At 41.5% G+C, this 22,494-nt stretch overlaps 1 long non-coding RNA gene across 1 annotated transcript; it reads right to left on the reverse strand.

The window, feature by feature from the left end:
- Window positions 1-779: 779 nt before the first annotated feature.
- Window positions 780-5,954, reverse strand: LOC117523635. The gene is made up of 3 exons (XR_004564562.1): window positions 5,875-5,954; window positions 5,776-5,785; window positions 780-791 (listed from the first exon to the last, which is right to left on the reverse strand). It is a non-coding gene; the product is annotated as an uncharacterized LOC117523635 (long non-coding RNA).
- Between the last annotated feature and the right edge of the window lie 16,540 nt (window positions 5,955-22,494).

A 22,494-nucleotide genomic window follows, 5' to 3' on the forward strand; every position in this document is an offset into this window, starting at 1 on the left:
CCTGGTAATGTTTTTTATTCATGTTGCTGTCATCATTTTGTTGTGTCATATTGTTTCAGTATTATTCACTACTTGTGGTTTTATTTCACTTATCGTCTTTCCTGTCTCTTTAGCTTTCACTATCCCTGGTTATGTTCTCTTTGGTGCACTCACCCACACCTGATTTTGCATGTTCTCCCCATGTTTGCATGGGTTCCCTCCAGGTGCTCTGGCACATCCAAAGACATGCAGGTTCAGTGATAAAAGAGACTTTAAATTGACCTTAGGTGTGAATGTGTTTGTCTGTCTATGTGTGGCCCAGCTATAGACAGGTGTCCTTTCCAGGGTGTACCCCACCTTAAGGCCTAACACTGCTGGGATAGGCTCCAACACCCCCACACCCACCCACCCACCCCCTTGATGGGAGTAAGTGTGTACAGAAATTGAATAAATGAAATTAAAAGTAGAAAGGATGTCTCCACTCTTCTCCAGATGGTAAGTCCTGATACGTTGATTCTCATGCACCTTGTTGTTCTAGTTCCTCATGTGTATCAGCCTTCACTTGTTTTTTAGACTTACCAGTCACTTTTTGTACCTTCACCTGTTACTGCTTTGATGCCTCGGTCTTCAGACCTTGGACATTGTTTTTGGATTGCCAGTATAGAATTCAGGAACTGGACACTGCTACCCTACTGACTACCTGATTGTGTACCAACAAAGGTTAAAATGTCAGACACCAAAATAGATTTGTTTGATTTTTTTTTTGTTTTGTTATTCCTTATCTGTTTGCTGGAATGTGGACCACTAGCCCACTTTGTATGGATATGTGTAACTTCATCACATAACATCTGTGTGACAACATTATGAAGTCCCCAAAAAAGGACTGGACAGTCTGGATAGAGAAATATGCAGATTTGGTGGAGTATTGCCGCAGTCGGGGGTGGCATGCACACCGTATGCCCTTTGAAGTGGGGAGCAGGGGCTTTTGTGGGAAGATTACTGTGCAAGGCCTAGAGCCTCCTGGGCATCATTGTTGCATGCAAAGGTAAAGCCATCTGCAAGGTATCAGGAGCTGCAGAGAAGGCCTCAAGATGGCTGTCGATCATGCGGGACAAGCAGTGGAGTAATGCAGCTTCGAGCTACTGGGCCGTCCAAGCAAGAAAAGATGTATTTCTCAATTGATTTTATATATATATATATATATATATATATATATATATATATATATATATATACGAGGTCTATTAGAAAAGTATCCGACCTTATTATTTTTTCAAAAACCATATGGATTTGAATCACGTGTGATTACATCAGACATGCTTGAACCCTCGTGGGCATGCGAGTTTTTTCACGCCTGTCGGTTACGTCATTCGCCTGTGGGCAGGCTTTGAGTGAGGAGTCGTCCACCCTCTCGTCGTTTTTTTCATTGTTTAGGAATGGCTCAGAGACTGTTGCTTTGTTTGATAAATTTTTTTCAAAACTGTAAGGCACAACTGAGTGGACACCATTCAATAAATTCAGCTGGTTTTCGGTAAAAATTTTAACGGCTGATGAGAGATTTTGGTCTGGTAGTGTCGCTTTAAGGACGGTCCACGGCGCCTGACGGCGATCTGCGCTTCGAGGCGGCAGCGTCTCGCCGTTTCAAGTTGAAAACTTCCACATTTCAGGCTCTGTTGACGCAGTAAGTCGTCAGAGAACAGAGAACTTTCAGAAGAAGTCGGCATGAGGAGTTTATTCGGACATTCCATTGTTAACGGTCATTTTGTAATGAAAGAACATGCGGGCAGAGTCGCATGTCGGGCTGGACCTGACCGCGGGGGGTTGCGGCAGGAAAAACACCTCCGTTGGAAATCTTAACGGGCAAGTTGGAACATGCCCAAGCTGTTAAACAATTTCTCAGTTACTCACTTGTTGAAAGCCATTAAAAGCCGCCTGAATTCTACAAATGGTTTTCAACACGGAGGTGTTTTTCCTGTTGCGGCGCACACAGATTTGCCGAGTCGTCACGGAAACGACTCGGCGAATTTGCGCGTACGTCTTTCATTAAAAAAATGTCCTTAAACAGTGGAATGTCCGCATAAATTCCTCATGCCGGCCTCTTCTGAATCTTCTCTGTTCTCTCACGATGTCCTGGGTGAATTAAGCCTTAAATTAGGATGTTTTAAACTCGAAACAGGCCGTCGACAGCGCCTGGAAGCGCTGCAGGACGTCCCGCTCCGTGGGAAGTCCTTACACCGACAGAAACACCCCATAATCTCTCATCAGCCGTTAAACTTTTCACAGAAAACCATCTTAATTTCTCGAATAGTGTCCACTCGGATATTCCTCACAGGTCCAGAAAAAATTTTGATAAAGCAACGCGCGCCGTCTCGAGCAGCGTGTGAAACAAAGGAATTCAGCCGAGAGGGCGGGACCACATCTCACTCAAGGCCTGCCCACAGGGAAATGACGTCACCGACGCGTGAAAAAACTCACGCATGCGCACGAGGGTTCAAGCATGATTGGTGTAATCGCATGTCATTCAAATCCATATAGTTAAAAAAAAAAATAAAAGGGTCGGTTTATTATCTAAAAGACCTTGTATATATATATATATATATATATATATATATATATATATATATATATATATATATTGAGAGATATATCTTTTGATAATGCATGGAGGCATGTTAGGAGGTGCCGAATGATCTATGGAGAGTCCTGAATCATGACCTGCCTCATTTAATGACTTCATAAAAAATAAATAACACCTGCCTTATATAAGTGCCAGGCGTTATTATGTTCATTAAAAAGATTACTTTTGGTTGAGTCACTCTTTTTTTCTTAGTCCACTGTGGAATGGTACTTTAAAATCCTGAAGCCCAATATATGTTTCTGCAGATCTATAACTCCATGGCCATGCAATGATGTCTACATGCATGTTACTCTTTTAAAGTTCTCTGTCGCCTGTATTTGTGATTGAATAAGTTGTGCACAGTGCAAATTTTGCATTTTGAAACACTACTCTTAGCTTCATAGTGGAGTAGAGTGGAGAATGGTATTCTTTGACCAAAACAGATCAAATCTAGGCTTGCATCTCAGATGCACCTTCTGGCAATCTGTAGCTAAACTTTCAGGTCTTCTTTTAAAGAAAATCCTCCTCTGTACCATTTCATCATGAAGCTGTATAACTGGTGATACATAATGCAAAGTTTGCACTGTGCACAATCTCTCCAATCACAGCCACATAAGCCCATAACTTCTCCTGGGTTGTCTGGGTGTCTTGGTGGCTTTCCTCACTCTTCTCCTTCTTGCACAGTCACTCAGTTTTTGAGAACTGTCTACTCCACACAGATTTACCATAGAGTGCCATACTGTTTGTATTACTTCGTAACTGATGTAAATAAAGTCCAAAACATATTCAGTGGCAGATTTACCATCAGAGAGCCTCGTCCACAACTACCACAAAAGACTCCAAGCTGTTACTGATGTTAAAGGGGGCAATACATGGTATTAAGAACAGAGGTATGTAAACTATTGATCAGGGTCATTTGAGTAGTTTGTGTTGTCATTATGATTTAAAAAGAGTAAAGACATCTGTTTGACAATCAATGGCTTCACCCAACCACTAACCATGAGTGAAAAAAGTTCTTGTCTTATCATTCATATTCTCTGAAAAATGGCCAAAAAAAAAAAAAAAAAAAAATCTGCCAGGGTATGTAAACTTGTATATCCAGTGCGTCTGGGAAGTATTCACAGCGCTTCACTTTTTCCACATTTTGTTATGTTACAGACTGGGTGGTGCATGGGATAGACAGTTCTCAAAAACAGAGTGACTATGCAAGAAGGAGAAGTGTGAGGAAAGCCATCAAGACACCCAGGCTTATTCCAAAAATGATGAAAGTGATTTTTTTTTTCCCTCAAAATTCTACATACAGTACTCTATGTTGAACTCATCCCATCTGCTCAAACATGTTAATCAGTGACAATGTGAAAAAAGAAAAAAAGGTTGTGTGTGTGTTTATTTTTATTTTTGCAAATATATATATATATATATATATATATATATATATATATATATATATATATATATATATATATATATATAAAGAAATCACATGTACATAAGTATTCACAGTCTTTGGCCTTGATGCTCAAAAGTGAGATCAGGTGCATCCTGTTTCCACTGATCATCCTTGAGATGTTTCTACAGCTTAACTGGAGTCCACCTGGGGTAAATTCAGTTGACTGGACATGATTTGGAAATGCACACACGTGTCTGCATTCAAGGTTCCACAGTTGACAGTGCATGTCAGAGCACAAACCAAGCATGAAGTCAAAGGAATTGTCTGTTGATCATTGAGACAAGATTGTTTTGAGGCACAAATCTGGGGAAGAGTACAGACACATTTCTGCTGCTTTGAAGGTCCCATTGAGCACAGTAGCCTCCATCATCTGCAAATGGAAGAAGTTTGTATCCAGCAGGAGTCTTCCTAGAGCTGGCCACCCGTCTAAACTGAGCAATCAAGGAGAAGGGCCTTAGTCAGAGAGGTGACCAAGAGCCCAATGGTCACTCTGTCAGAGCTCCAGCATTCCTCTTGGACCCGGCGCCACGAGAGGGCATTTGGGGCGACGCCCCCTCACGTCATCAACCTCGCCCCCTCGGATGTGAGAGTTATCAAAAATAAAAATAAAAAAGAAAGTAAAAGAAATACTGGAAAATATAGCGCCTCGCAGTTTCGCAGATTTTTTTAGTCTAATCTTGCATGCTTTTTTTTTTTTTTTTAACAGTGCATTGTGGTCTGCTTCCTCATCAAGCAAGCCGGTGTTCTGTCGAGATGACGGGACACCTGTTGCGGCACCGCGAAGGGAGAGTACGCGCATTGTGTTCTGCGTGTCTGTTTATAAGAATCTTCTCGCCCAGAAGAAAAAAGAGCGCCAACAACTACCCATACCTGTGTTCTTCACTTGGAAAAAGACACCTGCAGCGAGGTGTGAGTGGAAAAAGGCGCGACAGTGGCGCGGCGCCAGGACGAAGAGGCGCGATCAGAGGAACTGTGAAATACTGGTCAGTCACTATTAATAATTTCTTATGTGTCCAACCTCGTAGGTTGATCGTTAAAATTAAATTTGTTAGTTCTAAAAGCCATCATAATTATTTATAGAAAAATGTTCTATTTTTATTTCTCAAACAAATGTTTGGGCCTGAAAACAGGTTAGTCTTATTTTTCTACTAAGGTTTGAACTTTGCGAGTGTTTACACACGAGAGAAAAGTGAGAAAATGTTAATGCCTGTTTAAGAAAAGTGTATAAAGTGTGTAGTGAGGGGTTTTACAGCCTTAAAACGTCTATAATAATTGTAAAAAATAACACTGTCTACTTTGCGAATTTCGCCTATTGCGGGCTATTTTTAGAACGTAACTCCCGCGATAAACGAGGGACCACTGTATATCTACATGAAAGGTTTATCTTTGACCCGTTGTGTGACTGTCATGCCCAATTGCGCTGTGTTTGCGATTGTGATGGAGGGCTGTATGTGGGGTTAATCTACTGTCTGGTGTCGTTTCTCAGATCAGTTGTTGGTTTGGTTTTGTGGTATGCAGGAGATCACTTGACCGAGGGTCTATACATTCAAATAATAATAAAAAAAAATACCGTCATCACTCTTACTCAGTCAATCTCTTACAACGGTGTAGCCTAAATCCACGAGCTTTCTAGGAGCGCACCCAATTCATTACGCACGCTCAGAGGCAGGTACCCTCCGGTGCGCACTTTTTTTTGGGGGGGGGGGGGGACTCACCCCCTGTGATAAACTCATCGCCCCCTTAATATTTTTTTTCTGGCGCCGGGCCTGATTCCTCTGTGGAAAGAGGACAACCTTCCAGAAGGAAAACCACCTCTGCAACAATCCACCAATCAGGCCTCTATGGTATACTATCCAGATGGAAGCCACAGCTTAGTAAAAGGCACATGGCAGCCCTCCTGGAGTTTGCCAAACCGCACCTGAAAGACTATCAGACCATGAGAATCAAAATGCTCTGGTCTGACGAGGCAAAGATTGAACTGTGGCATGTTTTTCAGTGGCAGGAACTGGGAGACTAGTCAGGATTGAGGGAAAGATGAATGCAGTAATTTACAGAGAGATCCTGGATGAAAACCTGCTCCAGAGTGCTCTTGACTTCAGACTGGGGTGACAGTTCATCTTTCAGCAGGACAATGACCCTAAGCACACAGCCAAGATATCAAAGGAGTTGCTTCAGGACAACTCTGTGAATGTCCTTGAGCAGCCCAGCCAGAACCCAGACCTGATTTCAATTGAACATCTCTGGAGAGATCTGAAAATGGCTGTGCACCAACACTCCCCATCCAACCTGATGGAGCTTGAGAGGTTCTGTAAAAAGGAATGGGCAAAATTTCAACACCTGCCAATCAGCAGAAATTCTGGCCCTCAAAGACCTGTTAGTCCGCCTCTAAAAAGTCCACCTCCACTCCACTTGTTATTCCAAACTAGAAGCACCTATTTGAGGTCATTAGCTGCATAAAGACACCTGTCCACCCCACACAATCAATAAGACTCCAACTACTAACATGGCTAAGACCAAAGAGTTGTCCAAAGACACCAGAGACAAAATTGTAGACCTCCACAAGGCTGGAAAGGGCTACAGAGCAATTGCCAAGTAGCTTGGTGAAAGAAGATCAACTGTTGGAGCAATTATTAGAAAATGGAAGAAGCTAAACATGACTGTCAATATCCCTCGGACTGGGGCTCCACGCAAGATCCCACCTCGTGGCATATCAATGATTGAGGCACAAGTCCACATTTAAGTAAACATGTTCTCAGTACGTAGGTCAGACTTGCCCTAGGAAACCACAAACATTCAGGTTCTGGCATTACTACTTGCATGACATTATTCCAGTGACTACATAAATAACGTGGCATTACTCACATCCTCGACACTGCAGTAGAACCTGTAAATTTTAACATCAAGACTGAATATCCTCTTTCAGTGTGCAAAGCATTTCCATGACAACTTTAGTTGTTGTCACCTTTTTCAGTATGGAGTGCATGTGTTTGCCAGGAATTGTGGGTATATGTGACGTCAATATAGGCAAAAGAACTGTCCACAGCTGCAGTCTACAGTTATGTGTCACATAATTATTACCAGATCACTGCCGATTAAATGCACTGCCGCCATTAAATGCAGCACCATGTACTCCCAGTGTGCATATGTGATAATGTCTGTGGTATAACAACACGTTACAAAGTTAAACTGTATCTGTTAACATCTGAAAACATGTTCTTCTGAAGAGTGCAGCGTGCCTTAAATGAGATTATGGATGTATAATATATTATATTCCAGTGGCGATTTAAAGAGGTCAGCAAATGGTGAGCGAGTCTTTGAACTCTACACACACTGACTGGAAATGGATACATTTTTAGTGCATAAATTTAACAGTGAGAAGGCAGAGTTTGGGACAACCAGAAAAAGAAGAAATTTGAGGATGATCTTCATTTGCTCCTCTCCACAGTACATCCCCGCACCAGCCACCTGTGTGCATCAAAGACCCAGACTCATTACTCGCACTAAACAGGAGGTGAGACGAGATGAGAGACTAAATACATATAAAAGTTTAATATTACACTCAACAAAAATATAAACGCAACACTTTTGGTTTTGCTCCCATTTTGTATGAGATGAACTCAAAGATCTAAAACTTTTTCCACATACACAATATCACCATTTCCCTAAAAATATTGTTCACAAACCAGTCGAAATCTGTGATAGTTAGCACTTCTCCTTTGCTGAGATAATCCATCCCACCTCACAGGTGTGCCATACCAAGATGCTGATTAGACACCATGATTAGTGCACAGGTGTGCCTTAGACTGCCCACAATAAAAGGCCACTCTGAAAGGTGCAGTTTTATCACACAGCACAATGCCACACATGTCGCAAGATTTGAGGGAGCGTGCAATTGGCATGCTGACAGCAGGAATGTCAACCAGAGCTGTTGCTCGTGTATTGAATGTTCATTTCTCTACCATAAGCCATCTCCAAAGGCGTTTCAGAGAATTTGGCAGTACATCCAACCAGCCTCACAACCGCAGACCACGTGTAACCACACCAGCCCAGGACCTCCACATCCATCATGTTCACCTCCAAGATCGTCTGAGACCAGCCACTCGGACAGCTGCTGAAACAATCGGTTTGCATAACCAAAGAATTTCTGCACAAACTGTCAGAAACCGTCTCAGGGAAGCTCATCTGCATGCTCGTCCTCCTCATCAGGGTCTCGACCTGACTCCAGTTCATCGTCGTAACCAACTTGAGTGGGCAAATGCTCACATTCGCTGGCGTTTGGCACGTTGGAGAGGTGTTCTCTTCACGGATGATGCGAAGGAGATGTGTTGCACTGCATGAGGCAAATGGTGGTCCCACCAGATACTGACTGGTATCCCCCCCCAGTAAAACAAAACTGCACCTTTCAGAGTGGCCTTTTATTGTGGACAGTCTAAGGCACCTGTGCACTAATCATGGTGTCTAATCAGCATCTTGATATGGCACACCTGTGAGGTGGGATGAATTATCACAGCAAAGGAGAAGTGCTCACTATCACAGATTTCGACTGGTTTGTGAACAATATTTGAGGGAAATGGTGATATTGTGTATGTGGAAAAAGTTTTAGATCTTTGAGTTCATCTCATACAAAATGGGAGCAAAACCAAAAGTGTTGCGTTTATATTTTTGTTGAGTATATTTATATTAAAATGTGTCAGTTATGTCAAAGATGTTTAAAATATGATAAAAGGTAAAAATAGAACAGAAAGTTTTTTTTAAAAACACATTTAAAATGTTTGAAAAGGGTGTAAAATGTGTTAAAGAATAGAAAGTTATTTCAAAATATGTTTAAAATGTTTACAAAGGCTATAAAATGTGTAAATGCTAAACAAACATGCACCCACCATTTACCGCATACTCGCCGCCACCTAGCAGACATGCTGGTTTAAGACGTACCGGCTTACAATTGTTTCCCCTGAAACCCCCATCCTCCAAATGATTTGTGCTGACACTCTCACACTTCGCCCAGGGATTAGCCCCTCCCCGAGAACAGCACCACTTCTAACAGAAAAATGGTGTACTGTTTTGTTCTCAGCTGCAATCACTGAAGCAGTGCGAAAAGTGCAGTTTTTTTTTCGGTTCCCAGTGGAGAAGGGAAGGCAAATGGGAGAGGCCGTGTTGGTAAGTTGTAGCTTACACACCTAGTCAGAGTAGCTGCGTTCTTTCGCCTGCACAACCACTTCGACGTGTTTGAGCTCCGGGTCATAAACAAACCACAACACATGTCCACTTTCCACCGCATCCTCACTTTTTGTTTGCATTTTCACGTTGTTTGCATGTAATTTGCCCAAAAACTCAGAGAAAGTGCCATGTTTCTGCTGGGGCAGATGAAGACAGTCTCCAGATGTAGAAAAATTGCATCATATGCGTCATATTTTACCCTTTTAGTGCCCGCCCTTAAATGAGACTGTGGTGCCCAATAACTACTACTACAGACTAGCACATTGCCCATGAGGATCCACAGGCTCTAGATTGGGTAGTGTATAAAATAGGTAGCTGACATTTTTCAATGGTGGTATTAAATTATGCAAAGTTTTGATAATTATTTTAACTGAATGTGCAGGAAATTAAAATGTGAAAGTTTTGTAACTGTATTTATTATTTGACACATTTAGTTGATGTCATGTTTTACAACTGGCAAGGTTGAAATATTTCCTCTGTTCAGAGCTTGTCTGGTTACCAGGGACTGATTTATGGTGATATCAACATCTGTTGTTCACTGTTGTTACCTAATATCCTTAATTTCTCCAAAAATATTAGTCATACAAACTTTGTTTTCGCAGCATTCATCCTTGACCCAAAATACATAAGCATACCATACTGCAAATGTCAGCTCTCCCCAGTTTCTCCCATGATCCAAGTGACACACACACACACACTCATGCACACATACGCAAAGACCACTTCACTTTTAATATATAGATTACTTACTATAGCATGCCCGATTGAGAATCCAATTGTTTTTAGTCACTATAGCACCCAATTGGGTATCATAAATCAGCAATGGGACATCTGCTTGAGATTTGCCATCTGCAATTCCTGAATAAAAACATTAACTGCCTATAAGAAGAGGACCAAACTGGCTGAAGACCTTCTACACCTTAGATGTTGCATCTGGGGATGCAGAATTTAGGGCCCCTTCACACATAGTACAAATAAATACAAAACAGAGCGAATCATGGCAAAACAGCTTGTATGAGCGAACCACAAAAACATCGAGCCGACGTCAGGAGGGACACGGGCAGGTGTGAACGATCCGACACGTTGTGACTGTTTTGTGCACACTTGTGCACGCAGCCATCGCAGCGGGAACAGTGCGAGCAGCTGTAGCATGTGTAACCATATCATGCAGGTGCTGTGAAAAAAAAGAATAACATCCCACCCATGGGATTCAAATCTGCAATTTACAAAAGCTCTGATTGGCAGCCAGAAACTTTACCACTGCAGTACCATCGCAGTCCTATGAAAGGTGCGGAAAATGCCTGAAATCAACAAGGCGATAGACATATTTAAAAATAAAACCGCACACCAAAAAAACACCACCACATTTTACTGAATCCCTCTTATCGAGTGGACAATACAAGTATGAGCCTTCTGTTCCTCTGTAGATGACCCATGGTCACAGATGTACAGTCATGAAGTGACATGAATGGAGCAGTTCACTCTTATCATGTCCTCATCTACTGGCCTGGCGTGTCCAGCCATCCCCACGCACGTGTCCGACTCGACATGCGTGTCCTGTTGACAGTGCACTGCAGAACAGACACCACGTCATGTGGAACAGAGCTCACGTGGGTGACGTGACATTCAGATTGCCCGCTGCATGTTATGATCTAACGGTTTGTTTCACCTGGGGCAGTTTGTCAATGTGCGTGGCGTGCGCTCGCTCGCTGGAGCACGTTGCAACAGCGATATATGTTTTTATGTATGTCTACGTGAGGACAGCAAGCAGACACACACGCATCACAGTGGACAGTTGTAAGTTTATGTCTGTCCAAACATGGTCCATGTTCCCCAGCCGTGACATCCAAAACCACAGATCTCAACAGCTGCGGCTGTCGGCGGACACGCCCCTGTCACTTCAACGCACACACCAACGTGTCACTCTGTTCCTGTGTTATGTGATCATTTCTTTTTAGTTATTTTTACTGCTATTGAGGGGGCACGATTCACACACATGGCACATGTGTTGCCGGGGGACCTGACACTCTGACACGCCACATGTGCGATGCTGTTTTGCAACACCACACTCATGGGGGCACTTAGACAAATTTCACATCCAGCTCACTATTTTCTTGCTAACAGCGCGAATGGCCACACAATTTCTAAGTGCCAAGTGAGCGGTGTTAGATGTTCGTGTGTGTCACCTGGAATTTGGCCGAAACCTGACGCAAGAGGGATCGAATGGGCTCTCACAGGGCAGTCTGTCTTTCAGCTGCTGGTGTTTGCAAATAGTTGTAGCATCAGATGTACGAGGCATTGGAGGCAGCTCCAGTTTTACAAGTACTGCATAAAATTCCTACTTCGTGCACAATTTAGCCACATTCGTATGTGTGAAGGGGCCCTAAGTCGTGTCACCATCAGTGAGATAAGTTTCTTTCACTGCCATGTAGGTTAACCGCAAACATGACTGGAATGCAGGAATATTTCTTCCACTTCCCATTCTGCAAAATACTGCACCAGGCTCTCCAACTGTGGACACATTCAGTTGAAGTAGGTCATAAGACTCTCATCCCAGAAAAATACTCTCAGACCTACATGTCATGTTTCTAATGAGGCACAAATTCCATCTGCTGGTTTATCTTTGTCTCACAACAAAATCCTAAAGGAAAATAATTCAGTCTTCTTCCACTCTTATCACCTTGACAACATGCAGTTATACAAAACTCGAGAGTGCAGATATTTTTCACTGTCAAATTGTCTGACAGATTTTTCTAAAATGAAGGCTGAGTGAGTGTGATAGCTATCCGCAAATTCCAAATTCATTTAGCTGCTTTAAAACCTTTCTGTCTGCATTGTTTCCAAGAGCTTTCTTGCCCCCTGGACAAACACATGCTGCATTAAATAAGACTAAAATGCAAAAGAGTCTTTGTCCCTCTAAAGTGAAATGGAAAGAAAATAAATAAAATTTGGGCTTTTAATGTCATACTGATATTGATTTTGAAAGCCCAGCCATTCCAAATTGAAACCCCTCTGGCATCTTTTTTCTGGCAACCTGAAATGAAGCTGAACACAAACAGGCGTTACTTTTTGCAGTATTATTCCAAAAGACCACACATGGTTCTGAAGTTTAGATGTATTTGAAGTGTACAGGAAGTGTCGCAAAGCACATTTCCACATGTACTAGAAAAAAAAAAAAACAATAATAATGAGGGCCACACTGCATGTGGCAATACAATTACTGTCAATCATTAAAATCCCCCAAAATAATTATAAGAATACATATTAAACCTGTCATAAAGAAGGGACTGAGACAAGCTTGTCGTTTATACAGTGCATCCAGAAAGTATTCACTGCGCTTCACTTTTTTCATATTTTGTTATGTTACAGCCAAAAGCCCCTTTCACACCGGGCTTGCATACAGTTGCGTTGTGAAGCGTATGGAGTACACTGGAAAATTGTGCAGCTTTGGTGTAGTTCCTGTGTAGGCTGTTATGTAATTGCGTGTGGATGCGTTCCTAGTCTTGCTTTCAGTTGCTTACTGCCACGTATGTACCCTCACAGCCATTTTTCTGCCCACTTTTTTTTTCCATGAAAATGCACTCCATTGTCAAAACGGTACATGAACGGCACTCACGTTTCCAGATGTACAGCGGGAGAGAAGCTGCTGCCTCGTCACGGCTGCACTGTTGCACACAGGGAAGGAGAGAGAGAGACAGACAGACAGAGAGAGTGAGAGAGAGAGAAAGAAACCTTGCGTGCAGAGGGAGAAGTTGGCAACATGGCACTACATACTGACACGCAGATGGATTTGATACACTGGAAAAAGTCAGAAGACATTATTTCCAGGAGTTAAATGGACTTTATTAACATGGCACAATCATGAGAGAACTTAAGAATGTGAATATGCGCAGATCTGCAACCGGTAATCACGCGCTTTCCATGCATGAGGAGTGAACGGTGGACATGTCTTCTCGCTAGTGATCTGTCCGTGAGAAGTTAATCTGGACATGGAAATGTCCTCTCGCTGGCGATCAGTTTGTGAGCAGGAGTTAACCCTCTGGGGCCGACACCGTTGTATAAGACGGCTGAGACCAAGCTTTACTAAATTATAAATAACTTTTTAGTGATATGAGATAGAAACTTACCTTTTTTTTTTTTTTTGCTAAAAGGTTAACACCACGGACTTTCAAGCCAGCCATAGGCCATCTTTGTACTCCTCATAGAAGCTGTGTGATGACGTGCACAATGTGAGTGTCCAATCAGAACTGGTTCACCGTCACATGGTTTTCCAAAATCCAATCGTAGGACAGATTTACCTCACGTGATAAACCAAAGATTGTTTTTAGGAGTGATGTGTTACTAGTTGGCCCGTCTGAATAGCCATCTGGCTGCTTGCTCCAATGCACCCTGCGCCATTACGCACAGCGATCAGTGAAAGTGAGCAGACGGAGGGCCTCTGATGACAATCTCACGTGCTCAAACACAGAGTGTCTGAATTTCAGAGATGCTCCACTCCTCATTACCTGTGAATGTTATTGAATAAGCCTGTGGCAAGCTCTCTCGCTCCGGCGTAAAGCACTGTCTAACATATCAATGGAGCGAGGGGGGAGGGGCCGCTCCTTAGAGTGTAAATGGGCCAAAGTGTCAAAGCTGCTTTCAGAGGATAGAACACTCCAAAACACAGTAGAAGTAGAAGTTTGTGATATGACCTTTGTGTAATAGCAGAGAGAAATTGCTTTGAGATGAAGACAAACAAAATGCATAGACCATTTTGTGTATATTGTTCAAAATATGCATTTGTGTTTATTGTTTGAACCTTTTTGTTGTATAGTCTTTCACACAAGGGCCTAAATTACCTTTATAAACTGTCAAAACAGTTGTTTATTATAGTTTACTGTGTGTCTTGAATAAATGTGTGTGGAAAATTATTTCTTATTTCTGATTGTAAACCTTTATTACACTTATAAAACACAACTATAGCGTATATATTCTGAAAGTACAGGTTGTCCTGAAAAAAAGAGATATAAAACTTGATTGTGGGATGCAGGGAGAGCTGTTAAGAGCAATAATAAAACATTTATGTCAGGCGAGTAAACTGTCCAAAAAATGCCTTTGGACCCCAGAGGGTTAATGGATTATATTTAACATGCCACAATCTTGAGAAACCTGGATGAAGTGAAAGCAAAGCGGCGATGCATCTGGCAGTCGTGCACGTGATCCGTCCATGAGGAGTGAATGGTAGACAGTGGACATGTACTCTCTCTGCACTCCATAAGGAGTGGACATGGACCTGTCCTCTGAACATGGAAGCTTGGCCCACCTCTTCTTCTGTGGTTTTGAAGCTTAACAGCCAACAAAGTCCAGTGGGATGAATAAAATCTATCACTCCAGGAATGCATTTATAAAAGGATTTTTCATTCAATTGTGTAGAATTGCGGAGGCTTGGTGTACACTGGTGCATTGTTGTGTAGATTTACATACAGTAGCCGAGTGTTGTGTAGCTTGCTTAAAAACTGCATACTATCTGCGTCCAGTGCTCTACGCGTAAAAAATTAAACATGTTTAATTTTTTGAGTCCACCTCGTGTAGCCATCAGCATACTGCTGCGCAGGGGAGCAAACCCTCAGAGTAGAGTTGCTTAACTTGGCAGAGAGCTACTTAACTCGGCGTAATCAGTACGCTGCAATAAGCAACTCTACGTTGGCCCCGGTGTGAAAGAGGCTTTTCAAATTGGATGAAATTATTTTTTTTCCCCTCAAAGTTCTACTCACCATTCCCCATAATGACAACATAAAAAGTTTTTTTTTTAATTTTTGCAAATTTATTAAAAATAAAAAACAAAGACATGCACCTTTGGCAGCAATTACACCCTCAAATCTTCTTGAATATGATGCCACAAGCTTGGTGCACCTATCTTTTGGCAGTTTGCCAATTCCTCTTTGCAGCACTATTCAAGCTCCATCAGGTTAGATGAAAGACAGAGTGTGTGCTGTGAGAGCCCATCGAACCCTCTCGCGGCATGTGTCGGCCAAATTCCAGGTGACACACACAAACATCTAACACCGCTCATTTGGCACTTAGAAAATGTGTGGCCATTCGCATAATTAGCACAACAGTCAGCAGACAATCACTGTTGAGCTGGATGTGAAATTTGTCTAAGTGTCCCCATGAGTGTGGCTTTGCAAATAGACAAGTGACACGTTGGTGTGTGCGCTGAACCGATAGGGGGTGTGACCGCCGACAAAAGCGGCTATGGAGATCTGTGGATCTGGACGCCATGGTTAGGGAACACGTACTGTGTTTGGACGGGCATGAAGTAGCAACTGCCCACTGTGATGCGCATGTGTCTGCTTGCTGTCCTCACGTGGACATGCACACGGCATGCACACTGATAGGCCATCCCAAGTGAAACAGACCTTCAGATCATAACACGCAGCGGGCAATCTGAATGGCACGTCACCCACATGAGCTCTGTTTCACATGATGCGGCGTCTGTCCCGCAGCGCGCCATCCACAAGACATGCGTGTCAGGCAGGACATGCGCATGGGGCCAGCTGGACATGCCGCCAGTAGATGTGGACATGATAAGAGCGCCCTGCTTCTCATTCATGTCATTTCATGACAGTACATCTGTGACCATGGGTCATCTACAGAGGAACAGACAGATCATACTTGTATTGCCCGCTTGATAAGAGGGATTCAATAAAATGTGTGTGGTTTTATTTTTTTTAAATACGTCAATGTCCTTCAGGCATTTTCCCGCACCTTTGACAGGACAGCGATGGTAGCTCAGTGGTAAAGTTTCTGGCTGGCAATCACAGCTTTTGGGAAGTGCAGGTTTGAATCCTGTGGGTGGCATGTATTTTTTTGTGTTCCCATGTGCACAACACCGTTGGACCGGGATCATGCAGGCCTGCCCGTTGGCTCGATGTTTGCATGGTTCACTCATACAAGCTGTTCCACTGGGAGTCGCCCTGATTTGTACTTATTCGCACCATTTTAATTTGGTGAGTGAATATTTCAGTTTAAATTACGTAAATATTGGCATTCCTCTTTCCACTTTTGGGTCATTATGGAATGATTATTAAAGTAGGTTTGTGTCTTGTACCATTAGACATTCACAGTGGTACTGTGTGCAGAAAATAAACATGCAACAGTTTTAATCTGCACCCTCTGCTGAGTTTGTACCTCAAGGCTAAAACTGGAAACCTGAAAGTCTACATGCAATGCAGTTATGTATTATTCATAACCACAAACCATAGCCATCCTCCAAGTTCCAAATACAAATATCATGATACTTAAGGTTACAAATCACATCATGTAGGTCAAACAGACAAGCTATCTAAGTCAAATGCAGGCATCCCCTTGGCCTTCTGCAGCCGCTGGAGTCCTCAACACTGAGGTACCTGCATGGTGGATCATGTCCATAGAAATGCAGCACATAAAATATTCTGATTTTCCTTTACAATGCAAGTGATACTCTTCATCTTTGTTTCCTTATGTTACAATGTTCAATGACAAAAAAAAGTCATTGCAGCAGTACCAAAGGATCATCTAAGAAGACCTAGTATTAAGGAGTTGTCATTTAGTTGTCGCCTTAGGTCAGTGATTAGCATCCGAGTTTCAGATACTACTGTATGTGAAACAATCTCAAGGGCCGAGGACAAAGGGACAAGAATGTCACTGCTGAGATAAATGAATGTTTCTACAAGTTCAACTATTTCACCATGGATACACTTCTGATAGTGAGCCAAGAAAGTCTCTGAAAGCCTGAATCTTGATTTTGATGCAGAAAACACATACACTTAGATTCTTCATTCAATTTCTTGAATGAAATTTCTTCAAATGCTGCTATCAGTGCATCCATCGATTCTACAAAGATCACAGCATTGTTCAGGATGTCATGGTCATTAAACCTTTCCTCATCAAAAAAGGCACAGACGCCACTATTTCTACAACCCAACCCAACACCCAGTCTCTGAAAGCATTGAACAGTGTATGAACCAGAAAACATCCCTGACAAATGATTGTATTCAAGTTCAAGTTCAAATTTATTCAGTTCAAGGAAAAAAAAAACTTTGCAATAAAATAAAACAAAACAAAATAAAATAAATAAAACTGATTTCTCAGCCAGTCAACCCATGCAACCGAAAGGGTGTAGGTAGAAGCAAAGCTTATAGACACCTACCCCTTTTACCTCAGCAACTTTTACTTATCACAACAAAACCAAAACAAAACAAAAAAGTGAGCAGAACAGCAAAACACAGACATATTAAAATAATCAATAAACTCAAATTCCTCATCATCGCCACACCAATAACAGCACACATCGCATAATAAAAAATAAATATATATGTGTATAATAATAATAATAATAATAATAATACAAAATCAATAACATAATTGCCCATGCTTTAACTAACATCTATATAGTCCTTCAAACATGAATTGTATTTTCAGAGAATTCAGAGAATTTAGACAATTTTCACATATTCAGAAAACATCAGTTCCTTACATTGGCGTTTAAACGGATTGACATTTGGACATCGCTTGAGTTCCTTCGCCAGATTATTCCAGATTTTTGGGCCACAAGTAGAAACACAGTCGTCCGAGTGCCACCATGCTGCCCCATATGAGCCTAAATGAGAAAACAAAAACAACTGCTGATGCCACTGCACACTTGAATAATCAGCTCTTGAAAAATTGGCCAGTTTGTTAAACACATGCACCTCTCTATATCATCAAAACAAGGCCTTGTGCCACTTTTTGTCAACTAATCTGGCACATGAAGTATATAATATGCCACCATCTAAAGATGAGTAATGTAGTGCAGCCAAATTCCACCAGGAAGTGTCAGATTTCAAAGCTTCCATTCAGATTCACCTAATCAATAACAGTTGTAATCTTCAAGTCACAACCAATAGGAAATGTACATGTTATTTATAAAAAGTCAATTCTAACTCACCTCACCTCTCTTGCAGTTGCTGACTGGGATGCAACCTCCTCTACCCCACCGCCACTGAGCTCTACCTACCCCTACACTCCATCTTTTGGGAACATCACAAGACTGTTCTAACATTGTGAATACTCACTCAGGATTAAAAGCTTTAACTTTTTATTGTCTCGTGATTCTTTATGCTGGAACTCCTCTTTGACATTGTAGTCACTGATGTTGTAGAACACAGCTGACTTTTGACTCTATGGGAAGTTATATTGGCTAATATATATTAACACCTTGCTGTGACCTGAGACCAGTTGGCAGTAATGCTGTAATAGTTTCTTTACTTTTTTATGTGAAAAATATGGTAGAGTTTGCAAATATTTTTTTTCCCTTAGCTTCAATGGGAAAAGTGAAAGACATCGTTTGAATATTTTCCCACAACCTGACAAAGGAAAGTGAGAAAAGTGCCAGTGAAAGTTTAAAATTAACAACATTGTTTCAGCAGTCTACTGTAAACAGCGTTCAAACTTCTGCAGAGTTTCTGCAATGCGATAGAGGCTAATGATCCACCGGCAGTGCTAAGATTAAATTGGGCCACTGCGTGTTGACATGTTCTGGCAGCTCCATTAGGAAGCAGATGATGTGACTTTGTTGAGGGATTATGCTCTATGTATCCTGCAGCACCGAATGCTGTGCAGTGGAGATATCAATAAAAATGTAGCAGGCATCATGTTTGCTTCATACTCAGAAAATATCTCTCTTCACAAATGTAGGAGTGTCTATTTCAGATCCAGTTATTCCTGCCATGCCAGTCTCAGATAACAGAGTGTTGACAAGAAGACTTGTATTTCATTCATTGAACTGCTGCGTTGAATGTGAACTCTCATATTTTTTTGACTTAATACTGCAGTTCAAAAGTACAGTATCCACTCCAAATGGCATATGTCAATGTTATGTGCAGTGTGGGTGGCTTCATTCCTCTCAACTTGATCTTTATCAATAATGAAGCCTGTCTGAAGGTTGCTTGACAGAGTGGCTTTGACAACTACAAATGAAATATTGTCATTTTTTGCATCATCTGAGTGTACAGAGGTGTTATGCTGATTTACTGAACAATCAATTTAGTGTGCTATACCTTCTTTAGGTTACAGATCCTATTTTGTGAGATTTTATTGCTTAGAACTGGCAACTTTATATAACTAATTGACTGGAGAATGCGAGTCACTCCCATAGCTTTAATTTATTTATAAACAAAAGTAATTAAATGCATACGGTGCTCGACAATAAAGATGCTATAAAGCTTCCTACGCTAAAAATGTTATTGAATAAAAGCTGCATGCAGAGAATGATACAGTAATCTCTTAGCAAATAATATTACGATAATATGTAATTATTTTCACTGCAGCCATCTTGAGGTCAATGCAGCCCCCAAATTATCTGACGTCCGCAGTCTCAGGAATGTTCGCCAACTCTGTTTGACTAGCAGCTGTTGACAGGAGTCTCTTTCACTCAAGTTTGCTCCCAGCCATATTCTATGTCACTGTAATTTATCCTTTTATCGAAGGAAATATCCAGAGTAGAGTTTTGACCCGTGCCAGTGACATGCTATTGAATCAACTAACATCAGCCAAAAGATTGAGATAGCTGAATAAAGGAATTATTTATGTGATACTCTGCTCTTTTTTGGATTGAGATGAAAGGAGCATTTCCATGGTTTCACTTTCTGAAGGCAGTGTTTCCGCTAGGATTTTAATTAGCAGTGGGGCAGCCCAGTTGGTATGCTGCAACAAACACAGCACCCTTGCAAATATTAATAATAATAATAATAATAATAACAATGATGTTGTTGAATGTAAAATGTGTCTTTAAAATGTCACCAAAGTGGACCTTTAAGTCTGTATCTCAAGGAGCACTGAATGCTGATGAACGAATGGAATTTTGGGTTTCATCAAGGTTCATAAAAGGTTGGAAAACAGTTCGCAAACTTTAGGGTTGGAAACAGTTTTTCTTGTCACAAATAAATTTTGAACACGTTCAAAATTTATTTATTTAAAATTTATTTTTACAAATAAATTTTGAACACGTTCAAAATTTATTTGCATTTTTTTCTGCCAACAGCTGCAAACATTTGTAAAACAGTTGTAAGGGTTTTCGAAAGGTTGTAATACATGTCGCTAAGTTCTTTTTGGTTCGCAACCACTCTCTGACCCAAACAGTCTTCCCTTTCTTCGTCCTTTCTTCTTTTTCTTACTTTTTCCCTCTTTCTCTTCTACCCCACAAATCTTAGAAACATGGTGTCTAACCAGATCCTTACTCTGGATGGCATTACCCTGACCTCCAGTAATACTGTGAGAAATCTTGGAGTCATTTTTGATCAGGATATGTCATTCAATGCGCATATTAAGCAAATATGTAGGACTGCTTTTTTGCATTTGCGCAATATCTCTAAAATTAGAAAGGTCTTGTCTCAGAGTGATGCTGAAAAGCTAATTTATTCATTTATTTCTTCTAGGCTGGACTATTGTAATTCATTATTATCAGGTTGTCCTAAAAGTTCCCTGAAAAGCCTTCAGTTAATTCAAAATGCTGCAGCTAGAGTACTGACGGGGACTAGAAGGAGAGAGCATATTTCACCCATATTGGCTTCTCGTCATTGGCTCCCTGTTAATTCCAGAATAGAATTTAAAATTCTTCTTCTTACTTATAAGGTTTTGAATAATCAGGTCCCATCTTATCTTAGGGACCTCATAGTACCATATCACCCCAATAGAGCGCTTCGCTCTCAGACTGCAGGCTTACTTGTAGTTCCTAGGGTTTGTAAGAGTAGAATGGGAGGCAGAGCCTTCAGCTTTCAGGCTCCTCTCCTGTGGAACCAGCTCCCAATTCGGATTAGGGAGACAGACACCCTCTCTACTTTTAAGATTAAGCTTAAAACTTTCCTTTTTGAAAAAGCTTATAGTTAAGGCTGGATCAGGTGACCTTGAACCATCCCTTAGTTATGCTGCTATAGACTTAGACTGCTGGGGGGGTTTCCCATGATGCACCCAGTGTTTCTTTTATTCACCTCTTTTTGCTCTGTATGCACCACTCTGCTTTTAATCATTGGTGATTGATCTCTCCTCTCTTCCACAGCATGTCTTTTCCTGATTCTCTCCTTTCAGCCCCAACCAGTCCGAGCAGAAGACTGCCCCTCCCTGAGCCTGGTTCTGCTGGAGGTTTCTTCCTGTTAAAAGGGAGTTTTCCTTCCCACTGTCACCAAGTGCTTGTTCATAGGGGGTCGTTTTGACCGTTGGGGTTTTTCTGTAATTATTGTATGGCGTTTGCCTTACAATATAAAGCAAATCCTCTTCAACCTATATTCAATTGAATACACCACAAATACAAGATATTTAATGTTCAAATTGATAAACTTTATTGTTTTTGTGCAAATATTTGCTCATTTTGAAATGGATGCCTGCAACACATTTCAAAAAAGCTGGGACAGTGGTATGTTTACCACTGTATTACATCACCTTTCCTTCTAACAACACTCGGTAAGCATTTGGAAACTGAGGACACTAATTGTTGAAGCTTTGTAGGTGGAATTCTTTCCCATTCTTGCTTGATGTACGACTTCAGTTGTTCAACAGTCCGGGGTCTCCATTGTCGTATTTTGCGCTTCATAATGTGCCACACATTTTCAATGGCCGACAGGTCTGGACTGCAGGCAGGCCAGTCTAGTACCTGCACTCTTTTACTACGAAGCCATGCTGTTATAACACGTGCAGAATGTGGCCTAGCATTGTCTTTCTGAAATAAGCAGGAACGTCCCTGAAAAAGACATTGCTTGGATGACGGTATGTGTTGCTCCAAAACCTGAATGTACCTTTCAGCACTGATGGTGCCATCACAGATGTGTAAGTTGCCCATGCCATGGGCACTAACACATCCCCATACCATGATGCTGGCTTTCGAACTTTGTGCTGGTAACAATGTGCATGGTCTTTTTTCTCTTTTGTCAGAGGACACGACGTCTGTAATTTCCAAAAACAATTTGAAATGTGGACTCATCAGACCACAGCACATTTTTCCACTTTACATCTGTCCATTTCAAATGAGCTTGGGCCCAGAGAAGGTGGCGGCATTTCTGGATGTTGTTGATGTATGGCCTTTACAGAATGATGATGGCTTTTAATGCAGTGTCACTTGAGGGATCGAAGGTCACAGGCATTCATTGTTGGTTTTTCGGCCTTGCCGCTTACGTGTAGAAAGTTCTCCAGATTTTCTGAATCTTCTGATTATATTATGGACTGTAGATGATGGAATCCC

The sequence above is a fragment of the Thalassophryne amazonica genome, chromosome 13, assembly GCF_902500255.1.
Source record: "Thalassophryne amazonica chromosome 13, fThaAma1.1, whole genome shotgun sequence".
NCBI classification, from domain to species: Eukaryota; Metazoa; Chordata; class Actinopteri; order Batrachoidiformes; family Batrachoididae; genus Thalassophryne; species Thalassophryne amazonica.